The sequence below is a fragment of the Scyliorhinus torazame genome, chromosome 10, assembly GCF_047496885.1.
Source record: "Scyliorhinus torazame isolate Kashiwa2021f chromosome 10, sScyTor2.1, whole genome shotgun sequence".
NCBI lineage: Eukaryota > Metazoa > Chordata > Chondrichthyes > Carcharhiniformes > Scyliorhinidae > Scyliorhinus > Scyliorhinus torazame.
In genome coordinates, this window is record NC_092716.1 from 115,547,111 (window position 1) to 115,562,393 (window position 15,283).

Sequence of the window (15,283 nt, forward strand, 5' to 3'; positions counted from 1 at the left end):
GAGTGTTCCCCACTGCATTAATGAGGCAATTGTTACAGTTTCCATACTTTTATAAGCCCATGAAGAGTCCACACCGGGTTTGTAGAAACAAAAACTTACTTAATTTTGCAACAGCTATTATATACAGCAGTAGTAGTTCCCTACTGTGTCTTCACTTGTAGGTGCCATACTGACCGACTCTATTTAAACATAGTTAGACATTGTTAGCGGTTCCCCACCCCCTTATCGGGGGAGCTTGTATTCTGCAAGGTCCATGGGGTGGTTAATCATTCCCACCCATGCGGGTTATAGCACATACTAATCATCTTTGGCCTCACTGACTGAGACTGGCATTTCATGCTATGTTAATGCCAGTTTGTTTCTTTTAAACAGGAAGTCCATCCTTTGGATCTTTGGATTTGTGTATTGTCACATGTACCGAGGTACAGTGGAAAGTTTTTTTCTGCGTGCAGCTCAATCAGAGCATTTAGTATATGGAAAGAAAAACAAAGTTATAGGGCAACACAAGGTGCACAATGTCAATACATATAGACACAGACATCAGGTGAAGCATACAGGAGTGTAGGATCAGCCCATAAGAGGGCCATTTAGGAGTCTGGTAACATCGGGGAAGAAGCTGTTTTTGAATCTGTGTGCGTGTTCTCAGACTTTTGTATCTCCTGCCCGGTGGGAGAAGTTGTAAGAGTGAGTGAGCCAGGTGGCAGGGGTCTTTGATTATGCTGTCCGCTTTCCCAAGACAGCAGGAAGAGTAGATAGAGTCAATGGATGGGAGGTGGATTTGTGTGATGGACTGGGCGGTGTACACGACTTCTTGTGGTCTTGGGCTGAGCAGTTGCCATACCAGCCTGTGACGCAGCCAGATAGGGTGCTTTTGTTGTGCCTGCCTAAACCACAGTGTGTCTTAAGCCATATATGGTGGACAAATGATTACGAGACTCAGTTTCATACAATGATTCAATATTTATTCACTATCACACGATTGTTACTGTTAATCGATCACACACACACACACACACACACACTTAAGTCAAACAACAAAGCTATTACACACAAGACCTTAGTAAGAAGTCTTACAACACCAGGGGCGGGATTCTCCAACCCACCGCCGGGTCGGAGAATCGCTGGGGGGCGGCGTAAATCCTGTCCCCGCCGCCCATCGAATTCTCCGAAGGGTGAAAAGTCGGTGGGGCGTCAATCACGCCGCCCGCCTCAGAGAATGGCAGGGACGGGCACGAGACAATGGACTCCGGGGCTGCCCATATTCTCCCGGCCGGATGGGCCGAAGTCACGTCGGCGTAAATCAAAACACCCTTTTAACGGCGTCAACCAGTGCTGATGGTTGACGCCGTCCAGCATGGAGGTAGGTCATGGCCTGGGGGTGGCCGCAGGAGAGGTGATGGCGTGGCCGCAGTCTGTGTGTGTGGGGGAGAGGTGTGTGTGGGTGTGTGCGCGGCGTGAGGGGGGGGGGGGGTTGCATCTAAACCGGAGAGGCATAAATATCCTGGCTGCGAGGTTTGCTTGTGTCACACGGGAGGGTTTAAACTAGTATGGCAGGGGGGTGGGCACGGGAGCAATAGGTCAGAAGGTGAGAGCATTGAGGGAGAACTAGGGAATAGGGACAGTGTGGCTCTGAGGCAGAGCAGACAGGGAGACGTTGCTGAACACAGCGGGTCTGGTGGCCTGAAGTGCATATGTTTTAATCCAAGGAGCATTACAGGTAAGGCAGATGAACTTAGAGCTTGGATTAGTACTTGGAACTATGATGTTGTTGCCATTACAGAGACCTGGTTGAGGGAAGGGCAGGATTGGCAGCTAAACGTTCCAGGATTTAGATGTTTCAGGCGGGATAGAGGAGGATGTAAAAGGGGAGGCGGAGTTGCGCTACTTGTTCGGGAGAATATCACAGCTGTACTGCGAGAGGACACCTCAGAGGGCAGTGAGGCTATATGGGTAGAGATCAGGAATAAGGAGGGTGCAGTCACAATGTTGGGGGTATACTACAGGCCTCCCAACAGCCAGTGGGAGATAGAGGAGCAGATAGGTAGACAGATTTTGGAAAAGAGTAAAAACAACAGGGTTGTGGTGATGGGAGACTTCAACTTCCCCAATATTGACTGGGACTCACTTAGTGCCAGGGGCTTAGACGGGGCGGAGTTTGTAAGGAGCATCCAGGAGGGCTTCTTAAAACAATATGTAGACAATCCAAATAGGGAAGGGGCGGTACTGGACCTGGTATTGGGGAATGAGCCCGGCCAGGTGGTAGATGTTTCAGTAGGGGAGCATTTCGGTAACAGTGACCACAATTCAGTAAGTTTTAAAGTACTGGTGGACAAGGATAAGAGTGGTCCGAGGATGAATGTGCTAAATTGGGGGAAGGCTAATTATAACAATATTAGGCGGGAACTGAAGAACATAAATTGGGGGCGGATGTTTGAGGGCAAATCAACATCTGACATGTGGGAGGCTTTCAAGTGGCAGTTGAAAGGAATACAGGACCGGCATGTTCCTGTGAGGAAGAAAGATAAATACGGCAATTTTCGGGAACCGTGGATGACGAGTGATATTGTAGGCCTTGTCAAAAAGAAAAAGGAGGCATTTGTCAGGGCGAAAAGGCTGGGAACAGACGAAGCCTGCGTGGAATATAAGGAAAGTAGGAAGGAACTTAAGCAAGGAGTCAGGAGGGCTAGAAGGGGGTCACGAAAAGTCATTGGCAAATAGGGTTAAGGAAAATCCCAAGTCTTTTTACACGTACATAAAAAGCAAGAGGGTAGCCAGGGAAAGGGTTGGCCCACTGAAGGATAGGCAAGGGAATCTATGTGTGGAGCCAGAGGAAATGGGCGAGGTACTAAATGAATACTTTGCATCAGTATTCACCAAAGAGAAGGAATTGGTAGATGTTGAGTCTGGAGAAGGGGGTGTAGATAGCCTGGGTCACATTGTGATCCAAAAAGACGAGGTGTTGGGTGTCTTAAAAAATATGAAGGTAGATAAGTCCTCAGGGCCTGATGGGATCTACCCCAGAATACTGAAGGAGGCTGGAGAGGAAATTGCTGAGGCCTTGACAGAAATCTTTGGATCCTCGCTGTCTTCAGGGGATGTCCCGGAGGACTGGAGAATAGCCAATGTTGTTCCTCTGTTTAAGAAGAGTAGACAGGATCTACTCCCATTTGGAAGCAAATGGACGTATTAGTGAGAGGCAGCACGGTTTTGTGAAGGGGAGGTCGTGTCTCACTAACTTGATAGAGTTTTTCGAGGAGGTCACGAAGATGATTGATGCAGGTAGGGCAGTGGATGTTGTCTATATGGACTTCAGTAAGGCCTTTGACAAGGTCCCTCATGGTAGACTAGTACAAAAGGTGAAGTCACACGGGATCAGGGGTGAGCTGGCAAGGTGGATACAGAACTGGCTAGGCCATAGAAGGCAGAGAGTAGCAATGGAGGGATGCTTTTCAAATTGGAGGGCTGTGACCAGTGGTGTTCCACAGGGATCAGTGCTGGGACCTTTGCTCTTTGTAGTACATATAAATGATTTGGAGGAAAATGTAACTGGTCTGATTCGTAAGTTTGCAGACGACACAAAGGTTGGTGGAATTGCGGATAGCGATGAGGACTGTCGGAGGATACAGCAGGATTTAGTTTGTCTGGAGACTTGGGCGGAGAGATGGCAGATGGAGTTTAATCCGGACAAATGTGAGGTAATGCATTTTGGAAGGTCTAATGCAGGTAGGGAATATACAGTGAATGGTAGAACCCTCAAGAGTATTGAAAGTCAAAGAGATCTAGGAGTACAGGTCCACAGGTCATTGAAAGGGGCAACACAGGTGGAGAAGGTAGTCAAGAAGGCATACGGCATGCTTGCCTTCATTGGCCGGGGCATTGAGTATAAGAATTGGCAAGTCATGTTGCAGCTGTATAGAACCTTAGTTAGGCCACACTTGGAGTATAGTGTTCAATTCTGGTCGCCACACTACCAGAAGGATGTGGAGGCTTTAGAGAGGGTGCAGAAGAGATTTACCAGAATGTTGCCTGGTATGGAGGGCATTAGCTATGAGGAGCGGTTGAATAAACTCGGTTTGTTCTCACTGGAACGAAGGAGGTTGAGGGGAGACCTGATAGAGGTCTACAAAATTATGAGGGGCATAGACAGAGTGGATAGTCAGAGGCTTTTCCCCAGGGTAGAGGGGTCAATTACTAGGGGGCATAGGTTTAAGGTGAGAGGGGCAAGGTTTAGAGTAGATGTACGAGGCAAGTTTTTTACGCAGAGGGTAGTGGGTGCCTGGAACTCGCTACCGGAGGAGGTAGTGGAAGCAGGGACGATAGGGACATTTAAGGGGCACCTTGACAAATATATGAATAGGATGGGAATAGAGGGATACGGACCCAGGAAGTGTAGAGGATTGTAGTTTAGTCGGGCAACATGGTCGGCACGGGCTTGGAGGGCCGAAGGGCCTGTTCCTGTGCTGTACATTTCTTTGTTCTTTGTTCTTTGGGGGCGTGGGCTTTGGGGGAGTGCCAAGGAAGGGGGGGTTGAGTGCCGGTGAGGGGGACGGGAGGCATGAATGCTAGGGATGGGGGGGAAGAGTGCCGGGTACGGGGGGATGAGTGCCGGGGAGGGGGGTGCGAGGGCAAGGGAGTTTGTCCGCCTGGCCAGGTGCCATCCTCCAACAATCGCGCCCATACAGCCCATGCCACCTGGCTGGGGGGAGGGGGGGTACGGGCAATGATGACATGTCGTCGTTCCCCCCCCCCCTTCCCCCGCAGGCCGTCATGTTTTCTGATCAGCCAGCGATGTTGGCCGCCATGGCGGCAGCCGCTATTCTCCATGTTGCCCTGGAGGAGGAGATGGAGGAGCGTGCCAGAGAGGCGGCGCAGGCTGCCGCAGCGGAGCATGCCGCAGAGGGGCAGGCGGCAGCCGCCCAGGCTGGAGGGACACCCGCCCGACAGGACGAGGAGGAGGAGCAGGGGGAGCACGTAGTGAAGGAGGAACACGAGGAGGGGGTGGAGGACGTCACGGCGCCACGGCAACGGAGGCACCCGAGGAGGCCCCGTGTGTACCGGCCCCGGTTGTCGTACCAGGACCTCACGGACCGGGAATGCAGGAGGAGACTCCGGATGAGCCGGGAAACCGTGGCACACATCTGCCACCTGCTGGCACACCTGGCACCGCGTGGCACTGGGGGGGGGGGGGCACCCTCTCCCCGTGTCCGTCAAGGTTAAGGTGGCCCTGAACTTTTATGCCATGGGGTCATTCCAGAAGCCAGGTGGGGACCTGTCCGGCATCTCGCAGACATCGGTGCACCAGTGCATCCGGGCAGTGACAGACGCCCTATATGCCATTGCGGACCGCTACATCCACCTCCCTGTGGACCGGGCCAGCCAGGATGCCAGGGCCATGGGCTTCTCTGCTGTGGCCAGGTTTTCCATGGTCCAGGGCGCGATCGATGGGATTCACGTCGCCGTGTGGCCAGCTGCAGATAACAGGGCCGTGTTCACCAGTAGGAAGGGGACCTATTCCATGAACATCCAGGTGGCCTGTGATCACCGCATGATTATCCTGCACGTCTGCGCCCGGTACCCGGGAAGTGTACATGACTCATACGTGTTGTCGCGGTCTTACATCCCCGGCATGTACGAGGGATGCCACCCCCGGATGAGGGGCTGGTTGCTGGGCGACGGGGGTTACCCGTTGCGGTCGTGGCTGATGACGCCTATACGTAGGCCACAGAATGACGCGGAGAACAGGTACAATGATGCCCATGTAGCGACAAGGGGAGTGATAGAGAGGTGCTTTGGCGTGCTCAAAATGCGTTTCAGGTGCCTGGACCTCTCTCGGGGCGCCCTCCAGTATCTGTCAGATAGGGTCGGCCGCATCATTGTGGTGTGCTGCGTCCTGCACAACATAGTCCAACAGAGGGGTGATGTTCCGCAGGCAGAGGAGGGCGGAGTGGAGGAGCAGCAGGAAGAGGCGCAGTCCCCCCCAGATGAGGGGGATGGGGGCAATGGTCAGGGCAGACGGGCTAGACATGGGCAGGTGGCTGTCCACCATTACCGGCTGGGCCAGTGGGCATGGGACAGGCTGATAGCCACCCGCTTCACTGACTATGGGGCGTGGGAATCGGCGAGTATGGCCACATACCGCACATTATGGCAACACCCGAACACCCTCACCCCCCCCACCCATCCACCCACACAGCACCCACACCCCCCCCCCCAACCCCACCCACCCCACCCGCATGCACACCACCCCTCCATTGCAGATCCACCTGCGGCACGACGGCCGGGCTCTCACGGGCGCCGGTGGAAGTGTGTCCATTGTAGGCCGTGGAGGATGATGACAACCCGCTCTGCAATGAGCTCCTGGCTCCACATCATTGGACGATGTCTGACCCATGGCCACAGTACCACCATCCACCCGGACCATCCCTGCATGCGGCTGTGACACTGCAGCACCCGGTCCCGTCCTCTGCCCGAGGGGATGGTGATGGCGGCCCAGGGGGAAGGGGGCAGACTCACCTGAGGCCGACATAACACAACCCCTCACACACACACTGGTGCTCAACGTACATGACACCCCTGCACGCTTCGGACAGAGCACAAAGGCAGCTTGTGTAGGTGTTAAAGTGATTTTAATAGCAAACAGTGCATACACGTGCCCTAGCCCGTAAAACTCGTCTGTGCCCTGCACCCGTGCCAACTTACTCAGTGTCTAATTGTTTGGCCTTACGGGCCCTTTGACTACGCCTAGGTGGTTCCCCAGACGGTACAGCAGAACTGGAGGTGGACTCCTGCGATTCCTGCCCTCTGATTCAGGATCCTTTTGGCGGCCGTTTCCTGGGGCGTCCTGGCCTACATGGGCCAGGCTGTAGCCCGGGCGACTGGGATGGCGAGCTGCCAGCCTGTCCTGCCCGTTGCCCACCCGATGCACCTGGGACGGAAGTGGGGGGGAATCCGAGGTGCTGCAGTGTTCCTGGACCTCCCCTGTAGGGGGACCAGGGACGGGCGCCATTAACTCCTCCCTCGGGGTGCCCAATGGCCCCCAGGCCTCTACATGGGTCGGGGGTGCGTGGGTGTAGGCCGTGGAGGATGATGACAACCGTGGGAACGGACCGGCCATCCGAATCCCCTCTGACACCTGGCGCTGCCAATCCTGGAGGCCCATACTGGTATCGACAGGGTCTGCAGGTTTGCAGCCATGGAGCTCAGGGAGTTGGCCATCCCTGTCTGTGACTGTGCGACGCCGGCTAGCACATGTTCAATGGTGCCGATGCCCTCAGCGATGGCCTGCTGAGACTGTGCCATTGCCTGCAGGGATTGTGCCATTGTCTGCTGAGACAGGGCCACGGCGTTGAGCGCCTCTGCCATCTGCCGCTGGCGCTGGCTCATGGCCTCCTGTGAGAGGGCAGCCATGTCCTGGGCCACAGACGCCGCCTGCACTGAAAGCCCCAGGCCTCGCATACTGCTCCCCATGTCTGACACCGTCGCATCCATTGCCTCCACCGCGGTGTGGTGTCGGCCTGGGTGGCACGCATGACCGGCACCACTCCCAGCTCCTGGACGCGGGTGCACTCCTCCACATGCGACTGCAGCCGCTGCAAGCCGGCCGTCACCCTCTTCGCTCGTCCCAGGTTCGGGGTTGCATCGGGGCTATGGGTGGGTGTGGTAACTCCAGGAACCCGGGATCCATCTGGGCGCCAGATATCCGCTTGCGCCAGGATGCCCTCCGACCTCCCGGCCCCTCTGCTGCTCCTACCTCCACCTGCTATACCTGTACGGCTGTGTTGTGCGCAGCAGTGAGTGTACCAGACGCCTCATCACTAAAGTGCCCAACCGAGTTGAGTGTCTCTGCGATGGTGGAGGGTGTTGGAGACAGCAGTGGCGTTGTGTCGTGCGCATCGTCCGACTCTGAGTCTATGGCACTTTGGGGTGGCGGTTCGTCTCCATCCATCCACTCTGTGTCACTCTCCTGTATTTCGGTTTCCTGGGTAGGGGTGCCCTGGGTAGGGGTGTCCTGGGTAGGGGTGCCCTGGGTAGGGGTGCCCTAGGTAGGGGTGTCCCGGGAAGGGAGTCCTGGGTAGGCTGTCCTGGGTAGTGGTGTCGTGGGTAGGGCTGTCCTGGGTAGGGCTGTCCTGGGTAGTGGTTTTGTGGCTCGGCTGCGACGGGGGCCTGTGGCTACCCCCCTCGTCGCTGGGTGGCACACGCCTGCATCGCCGCACCCGCACAAGATGGGGGCATCGCCTCCCTATTGCTCCAGGTCTTTCCGTCTCCCGTGGTCGCCGTGGGGCATCCTGCGGGTGTCACATGCCAGAGGGTCCGGGTCTCTCCGTATCCCGTGGTCGCCCTGGGGCATCCTGCAGGCGTCGCGTGCCAGAGGGTCCGGTATCTCCGTATCCCGTGGTCGTCCTGGGGCATCCTGTGGGAGGTCGGCATCTGCGGGGATGGATGACTCGACGTTTGCTCCTGCAATACACAATGAAGCATGCATGGTTTGACATGCAGGTGGTGATCAGGTGATATGGGGGATATGGGGGAGTGGGGATATGGGGGAGGGGCGATATGGGGGAGGGGCGATATGGGGGAGGGGCGATATGGGGGAGGGGGGATATGGGGGAGGGGGGATATGGGGACGGGCTGTTGGTGGCTCACTTGCTGGTGGGCCCCCGACCTCTGCATCGGCAAACTCCCGGTCCTCAGGTCCGCCAGCCAGTTCCAGGGCCCTTTCCTCATGTACGGTGAGTGGCCTCTCATCAGCTGGGCCCCCTCCAGTCCTCTCATGCTCCCTATTGTTGTGTGCGCACTTCTCCTGTGGGGGGCGGGTGGGTGGCAGGGGTAAAGGGCAACAGTGTTAGACAGGTATATGAATCCATGCCATCGGTTGCGCGTATAGTGCAGAGGTTAGGGTTAGTGTTGGTTTCACCTGGGGGTGTGCCGCACATCAGGCAGGGGGGTGGGGGGGACTCCCCCTGGCTTCCCTGACGAGGTCGTTCACCTTCTTGTGGCACTGGGTGCCTGTCCGTGGTGCCAGAGCCACAGCGCTGACAGCCTCTGCCACCTCCCTCCACAGATGCCGGCTGAGGCGTGGGGCGACCCTGCGGCCGTGCCTGGGGTATAGGGACTCCCTCCTCTCCTCCACTGCGTCCAGGAACGCCTCAATGTCACGGTCCTGGAACCTCGGGGCTGCGCGGCGGGCGCCATCTTGTTGAGTCTTCCGGGGTGGGGGGCATCTTTTGAGCCGTCACGGCGTCACCGTCCACGTCGGGGGACGCCATCACGAATGGCATCATGCTGCTGATAGCCCATTTGGGGCCGGAGAATTTGCGTTGTTTGGGGGGGCCCGACGCCAGAGTGTTTCACGCCGTTTTTGGCGCCAGGTCCCAGACATCGCGCCAGTTTTCGGAGAATCCCGCCCCAGGTTAAACTCCAGCAGGTTTGTTTCAAATCACTAGCTTTTGGAGCACTGCTCCTTCCTCAGGTGAATGAAGATTCCAGAAACATATATATATAGACAAAGTCAAAGATAGCAAGACGATACTTTGAATGCGAGCATTTGCAGGTATTTAAGTCTTTACAGAGCCAGAGAGAGGGGTAACCCCAGGTTAAAGAATTGTCTCAAGCCAGGACAGTTGGTAGAATTTTGCAAGCCCAGGCCAGATGGTGGGGGGTGAATGTAATGCGACATGAATCCAAGGTCCTGGTTGAAGCCATACTCATGTGTGCGGAGCTTGGCTATAAGTTTCTGCTCGGCGATTCTGCGTTGTCGCGCGTCGTGAAGGCTGCTTGGAGAACGCTTACCCGAAGATCATAGGCTGAATGCCCGTCACCTGAGGAAGGAGCAGTGCTCCGAAAGCTAGTGATTTGAAACAAACCTGTTGGACTTTAACCTGGTGTTGTAAGACTTCTTACTGTAGCAAGTATCAGACAGATATTAGTCTTTATCTGTATCCCGAATCTTGTGGTCCTCAATGTCCAATCCTTGGTCTGGTCTGTTCCTGGCTCTGGTGTTCCTTCAGTTGGTCGGGTGATGGTCTCCTTCGTCGGCTGGTGGAAGTCACTGTTGTTGGTTGCTGCTGCAGAGAGAAATTCTAAAGTTGTGCAGCACCTTTTAAAACTGCTTGAATTTTGTCCCTTTTGGTGAGCGGTCTCTGGGCCATTTGTTAATCAATTGATCAAATCTCAATCAGCCTGATCAATCAAGTCCAATCTGGGGTTGCCACATGAATTTTGGAGTGGGCACTCAGTGGCCATGTTTGGAAGTGTTGGGGGCAGGTAGGCCATTCCAGATAAGGAGTTTCGGTGCCGCCGTATCTGGTAAAAAAGTGTGATTGACAGGACAGTTCTTTTTTTCCTGGGATGGTCTGGAGATGGCCATTTGCTTATGTTGTTCGTATCAACCTGTGAAATATTTTGAAGTCTGCAAAACCTTTTGCTGAAACTTTGTTTGATCTGCTCTGCAGCCTGCTGTCCATAAAACCTGACCATCCCTTGCTGGACACAATTTTAGGTGACGACATTTTCTATAGTGCACCTGTAAAAGTTGGTAAGAGTCAATGTGGACATGTTGAATTTCCTTAGTTTCCTGAGGAAGTATAGGCGTTGCTACAGCGTCGATGTGGATGGACCAGGACAGATGTTTGGTGATCTGCATGTCTAGGAATTTGAAGCTGTCAACCATCTCCACCTCAATCCCGTTGATGCAGACAGGGGTGTGTACAGTACTTTGCTTCCTGAAGTCAATGACCAGCTCTTTAGTTTTGCTGGCACTGAGGGAGAGGTTGTTGTCATTACACCACTCCACTAGGCTCTCCACTAGGTTCTCTATCTCCCTCCTGTATTCTGACTCGTCGTTGTTTGAGAGCCGACCCACTGCAGTTGTGCCCCCAGAAGGAACTAGGTTGCAAAAGTCCAGACGACAGGATCTTGGCTGGATTTGAAGGCAGTATCACACTGGAGTGTCAGCCTGGATTATGTGCTAAAATCTCTAGATTAGGTTTGACCCTATGACTTTCTGACTCCGTCCGGTAAGTGGCATTGAGCCATGGCTGAAGCTGTCAGAATGATCATCTCTAGTGGTACATGTGTGCAGTAGGTCTTAGTGTTTTACAAAGAAAAAAGGAAAAGATCTGATTTACACCCTTTGATTGTGGAAAATGGAACAACATAATTTAAGGAAAAGTAGGTCATTCAGCCCTTCAAGCCTGCTCCATTATTAAATGAAATCATGGCTGATCTTCTACTTCAACATTATTTTCCTGCACTATTCCATATCCCGTATGTCTTGAACACGCTCAATGACTGAGCTTCCACAGCCCACTGGGGCACAGAATTCCAAAGGTTCACATACCCTCTGAATGAAAACATTCCTCCTCATCTCAGTCCTAAATAGCCTGCCCCTTTTTCTGAGACTATGTTGCCTGGTTCCCTGGTTCCGGATCCCCCCACCCCCACCAAGGAGAAACATCCTGATTGCATCTAGTCGAGCCCTGTAAGGATTTGTACATTTGAATGAGATCAACTGCACACATTGCAGGAACAGTCTAACCAGGGCTCTGTATAATTGCAGTAAGACATCTTTACTCCGAGTCGCAAATCCTCTTGTAATAATGGCCAACATACCATTTTCCTTCTTAATTGCTTGCTGCACCGGCATATTAGCTTCCAGTGACTCATGAACAAGGACACCTAAGTCCTCTTGAAGTTAAACACTTCCAAACTCTCACTATTTAAGAAATAATTGCATTTCTGTTTTTCCAACCAAAGTAGATAGCCTCACATTTCTCCCCAATGTATTCCAACTAGTAAGATCCTGTCCGCTCACTTAGCCTCTCCAACTCCCCTTAAAGCATCTTTGCATCCTCCTCACAACTCACACTTCCACCTATTTTTGTGTCACTTGCAAGCATGGAAAAATTATCTTTAATCCCAACAACCAAATCGCTGATATAGATTGTAAATAACTTCGGTCCAAGCACTGATCCTTGCTGTACCCCACTACTCAAAGTTTACCAACCTGAAAATGAACCATTTATTCCTACTCACTGGGCAGAATCTAAGCAGAGTTTGGCAAAATGTCAGGCTGACGCAGAAAACCAGTTTTCTACAACCCAGTTTTTTCACAGAAACTTGAGCCTCTTTCCCAAAAACAGTGAGCGGGCGTGATTTACACCATCACTCTCGTGGGGCAGAGCCTCTAAAGCCAGGAAACCAGCTCCAAATGGATTGGTGCTCCATCTTTAAAGGATGCCCCAACCAGTGCCACAGTATAACTGCCCCCAGCCCACATCATGGAGGTCTCGGGGCATCGGCACCCCCTCACGTCCATCACCGGTAAAATCAATGCTCCCTCCCACCCCCTGGCATTCATCGCCATCAAAACCACAATCCCCTACCGTCATTCATCGTCAACAAAACAGCTTGCTCACTCTCTGCACCCTAAAAGGGATTCCCTTGACTGCCTCACGTTGGACCAGCCAGCTGTCACAGCAGCGAGGTATGACTATTTAGTGAAGGGTGATCAGTTGGCAGGTCGGGCAACTAAGTACGTGGCAATGTATTAAAATTGATCAAAATGAGGTCAAGGGCATGAATTTCGTGGTGTCGCTGGTGAGGAGCTGGGCAAATCGGGAAACGCAATCGCTCTGGCGAGAATTGCGCTTCCCAATTCTCGCGAGATTTTCCACCCTCGCTGCCAATTGTGCGAGTGGTGAGTGCGGCCTCAAGATTCTACCCTTTTTTCTGTCCATTATCCAGTTCTCAATGCATGTCAGTATATTCCCCCAATTCCATTGGGAGAATGTTGGTGGAGATGTGGATTTGCCAGCAATTAATGTTGTGGTGGAGGGGGGTGGTGGGGGGGGGGGCGCGGGGGGTGGTGGGGGGGGGGTTGAGGGGGGGTGAGGGGGGGCGAGCCCCCAAGACACCCATGATGTGGGCTGGTGGCCATTAGACTGTAGCACTGGTCGGGGCGCCGTTTAAAGATGGCTCCTCAATCCTTTTGTAAATTGGTTTCCTAATCTCTTGTGTGGGAGCTTATTGAAAGCTTTCTGAAAATTTAAATATACCACATCCACCGGTTCCTTCCTATCTATTCTGCTAGTTACATCCTCAAAAAACTCCAACAGGTTTGTAAATCATTGAGTCGGGGGGTTGCAGGGGTGGGTTTTCTGCTGCCGCTTTTGGAGGGTGGGATTGAAAACAGAAGACAATTCAGGAAGAGGCCTAAAACACAGTTACGCCGGCAGGATTTCAGTGACGGAACAGAAATCCGCACGTTTAATGTCGGGAAGCCATCTCATTATCAGACCTGTAAGACCACAAAACCCATTCACATCGGCATGAGCGTAGTGCCAGGGGCAGTACCCAGGCAATGCAAGGAAGGAGTCTGAGAATGGTGATGTTGCGTGTTGGGAATGGTGTTGGGTGGGTGACGAGGGGTTCTATTTTTCTTTTTGTGATGGGCACCCTTTAAGATTGTTAGCATGTCGGGTCATTGTGGGACCTGCCCCCTCAACTTTCTCAACTATCTGCCTGACAATATGGAGGCAAAAGCCAATGTTGGGGCCGTTAGCTTTGACAATGGGCAGGATTCTCTGTTTCTGAGACTAAGTATAGACACCAACGCAGATATTGTGGACTTTCACGACAGAAAAACTGGCGCCACACCTGGACTTATTTGGTTAAGGGGCTAGCACCGGCGCTACATGGAGCACAATCGATTTTAATGAGAAAAGGTGCCAGATTCGCCGGTTTGGCAATTGGTACTCAGTATGCTGACAAGTTTCGGCCGCATATACACAATTTAATCCCCACACGCACCATCCCGGCGAACAATATGGCAGCAAGGAGAGTGATATCCCGTTTCACCAATGCCGAGCTACAGACCCTCCTGGGCGCTGTGGAGGAGAGGAGGGGGACCCTGTAACCCGGCCCAGGAAAGGAAGCTGCCAGCTGACACCGTTCTTCGTGCCTGGGCACAGGTGGCAGAGGCAGTCAGCTCCACCAGCAACATCGTCCGGGCAGGACAGTCGTGCCGGAAGAAACTGGGCAACCTCCTCAGGGCAGCCAAAGTGAATAGGCAACATTGTATCCCTGGCACTAACCCATGTCCCACACAACTGTAACCTTGTAACAAACCTGGTGTGGTGTTCTTTGTGTTTCTTATTTCAGGATGGTTAGCACAGTGTTCACAAAGACCATGAAATAGCTTTAACTTAAACAAAGCAATGAATTTATTTACACTACTAACTTGGATTCTACAGGCACTCCTTAAGAATACACAGTTGATGAATAACATTGAAACTATACTCATCTACAGTTAATCTCACTATTGGTTTAAACTATGATCTACACTCACTTGCACTATCTGCTCTTCTGACCTTCACTACCTAACTGCTGCATACACTCCTCCCCTAAGATCCAGCATCACTGCCTTATATAGTTATAACTGTAGCTCCCTCTAGTGGCTTCTCTCGACAAGACATTACAATGCTGATAGTTATGATAATACCACATCCACCTTTCTTTGTAAATAAACTTATTATAACATTGGTGTGATATTGTCTTTAACCCTTACCTTACAGGTGTAATTCTGACTATTAGCTAGTAACTATCATAAAATCACTATACTCCTGTACATTAATACGTAATAACTGTCACATCACTTAGATGAGCAACGGTTTCATACAATCATCACAAATTAAGTCTCTCTGGTGGTCTTCTTCTCGTAGGTCGTCTCAACGGAATGTTCAAGGTGTTGGATTGCTCTGCCACATCTTCTTGCAGCGTCTGCACTAACTCGGGATCTGGAAAGGCAACGTCCTTGAATATGTTATCACATGATACAACATTCGAAAGCTGAGGTTGAACTTTATGTTTGACACGCAGCAATGCTCGTCTGTTTCTCCTGAACAGAGAGCCCTGTTCTGTTTTTACTAAGTATGACCTTGGTGCTACTTGTTTCAGAACTTTCGCAGTGTGTTTGGATTCTGAATTCTCACCAAGTCACCTTCTCCAAGTTCAGACCAAGGTTTGGTTTGTCGATTATAGACCTCTTGTTGCTTCTTTTTCGTTGCCATGATATGTTCACGTATCCCTTTATTATCCATTTCAGGAATGATGATCTCTGGTAATGTGGTTCTTAGTCGTCTACCCATTTGCATTTGAGCAGGTGATAGACCAGTTGTTAATGGTGTCGCTCCATATACTAACAACACCAACGATATGTCTTGACTATCTTCACTCGCTTTGCGGAATAACTTCTTTATTATCCCTACTCCTTTCTCTGCTTTTC

The 15,283-nt window shown here is 52.3% G+C and overlaps 1 protein-coding gene across 1 annotated transcript in view; it reads left to right on the forward strand.

Annotated features, from left to right (window-relative positions):
• Positions 1-15,283, forward strand: part of hydin (HYDIN axonemal central pair apparatus protein) — a 1,604,351-nt gene that overhangs the window by 1,015,448 nt on the left and 573,620 nt on the right. The window lies entirely within an intron of this gene.